The sequence below is a fragment of the Capsicum annuum genome, chromosome 4, assembly GCF_002878395.1.
Source record: "Capsicum annuum cultivar UCD-10X-F1 chromosome 4, UCD10Xv1.1, whole genome shotgun sequence".
Taxonomy (NCBI): Eukaryota; Viridiplantae; Streptophyta; class Magnoliopsida; order Solanales; family Solanaceae; genus Capsicum; species Capsicum annuum.
The window spans coordinates 181,096,675-181,099,618 of NC_061114.1; positions in this window are offsets into that span (position 1 = coordinate 181,096,675).

Sequence of the window (2,944 nt, forward strand, 5' to 3'; positions counted from 1 at the left end):
ACCCAGGACTCGATAGAAGGAAACTGACACACATGACATGACTTGATCACAAGATTTGAGTCCACAATTCATAATATCATAAGTAGGGAATATCATATTTCATATAGTTATTCAACATCTTAAACATTGTACGGAATGAATGGATATATTTCGTGTACATATTGTATATCTCCATTATCTTACATGCTTCATACCACCATAATAGCAACACATGAAAAGCATGGAATTCATATTGAAGTATATAGCTAACATGGACTTGTCATTTAGACATCATAGAACCATACAAACATGAATTTCTAGCATCTTAAGCATTTTATCAAACACCTTGCATGCATTCTTTAAGGCATAGGTGGGTTTCATACTTACACTATATTATATCACCTAAAGTTCATGGTTTTCAATTAGCAAACATATATATTCCATGATAACACCTTTAGACATCACACTAAAACTTAAACAACAATCATCAACATGTACATACTCATATCACCACAAAAAGTTTACAAAATAATATTTAAAACATGGTTCTTGAGCTTTATGAACGGATTGGATCCATAGATGAACACTACACATACCTTAGATTAAGAATTCGTGAAGATTGACGGCAAAATTCTCTTGAAATAGACTCTTTTATGAAAACCCTAGGGCTTGTTCTTGAGAGTTTTGATCTTGAGAGGAAACCCTAATCATGTGGTTGAGAGTGTATGAGAGAGCTTTTTGAGATGTTTAACTAAAGAGAAAGGAAGATAATACGCTCCTTGAGGGTTATAAGTTGTGGAAAGTGAAGGAAAAGACCAAAATTCCCTTACTAAAATGTCCCTCAATTGCTGGAAAAATATACTTGACGTCATCCGTGACAGGCCGTCAGGTCCGTGATAGGCCATCACGAATGGTCATCACAAAAGGGGTACAAATTCTTGATTTTCATACCAGGGATGATGATGTCATCATAATGTGACAACGTCATCAAAAAGGTCATCAGAAACATGATATCCCATCAGAAACGTCGTCATCGTTTTCCAGCTTGACATGCTGGAATAAAATGGAGATTACTCTTTGCTACGATATCGGATTTAGGAAAAATTGGTATCGTTGGAAATATAATTCAAAGACATTTCATTTTATATATATTAAACCACCCAGTTTGTCATATACAATGAGTTATGGTAGATTGAAGGTGACCAAAGTTTTGACGCTCACTAAAACTTGAACGATAGGAAAACTTTCAACTTGTACTTTAGTTAAGGGGCCTCTATGATCTAAATTCATGCTCAAATAGATTCCCACATTGCATAATTTATTAACACACTAAATTTACATAGGATTTGATTCTTTTGAAACATCTACGCATAGGAATGATGGATTTTCATCCTAGTTCGAAATGTTGGGTATTACAATATCTCCCCCTTGAGAACATTCGTCCTCGAATGATACTGGCCGATATGAGAGAAAAGACAACTTAAATGAATATATAGCATGAATGAGTGATCATGATTTCATGGCTAACATGACTGAAAACTGAGCATATCATACTGTACATGCATATTTGATGCATGGGTAGCTGATTTATGAATATAAGACTGAGTGTTCCAATAAAATGAGTTTCTCAAACTGAGAATGCATATATGATGCTTAACTGATAAGTTGAATCCATACATATCTGATGCATGATTATATGACTGACATGATACGTGAATGCATGACTGAAAGTACTGATAAGCTGACCACGCATATCTGAAGTGTGAATACATGACAGAACTGACTCACGAACATGCGACTGAACATGCAATGGTAAAGGCACTAAGATTGAACTGAAACATGAGAACATGACTAATTCTGCTACGTGACATATGGACTGAATATTATGAACTGAACTGAACCTCTAAATACTTGAATTACAGCTGAGGTCTAACTTGAAGGTCAACTTATAAGTACCCTCTATTCTAGACTGAATTTGTTATGCAAGGAGAAATTGATGGATCTAAGGCATGAGAGTGTTAAGATAAGATGGGGTATATCCCCCTCGGGATGCTATGTCACTCTAAAAACGCTTACCTTACGGAGATACTGGTGATGCACAGGGCATCTACAAACTAGATTATAACTAAACTTTGGGAGTCAAAAACTAATGAATGATGCATGAGATGAACTGAACTTACAACTACTAGGAGGTTTTACCTTGAAATAGTTACATTCCCTGAGATTTTGTATAGCATGAATAGATGCAAGGATGAGAAAATAAGCTATACAAATCTGACGGCTCACTGGCACGATAGGAATACTGAAAGAAGGGAAACTGTTCCTAAAACATTTCATAGCCTCCTGCACATAAGTGTGGTGCACAACACACGCATGTACAAGACTCTACTAGATACGACTTTCAGACTTCCTAGGACTCTATTGAACCATAAGCTCTGATACTAAGTTTGTAACATCCCAATTTTCTGAACCAAAATGTTACACGGTGCTTATGACCCCAAAAGACCACAAGCTAATCCATGACTGATAGCTGTACCTATATATTGCATAATATATCATAAAATACAGAAACATGAACATGAAAGGCCATAAGGTTTGAACTGAATAAATGTTTGATAACACAATGTCTGAAAAAGGTATAACAATACCAAAATAAGTCATAAATACTAAAAATAATAAGCTCTGAATATCCAATCTGACATCTAGTTTGAAAGCGTCTAACTGAACTGAATAAGGAGTTAAAAGAACATGTCTCCAACTAATTTCATCTATCAACTAAATAGTAAATGTATCAATAATCATATTATCCTCGAATGAGAAAGACTCACTGCAAACTCTGAATATTGAAATGCTACTACTGATTTAGAGCTCGTGCCTCTGAATCTATGGTGTAACATAAGAGAAAGCACCATAGCGTAAATGCGTCAGTATGTCTGAATGTACTGAGTATAAGAGTGAGGTAAGC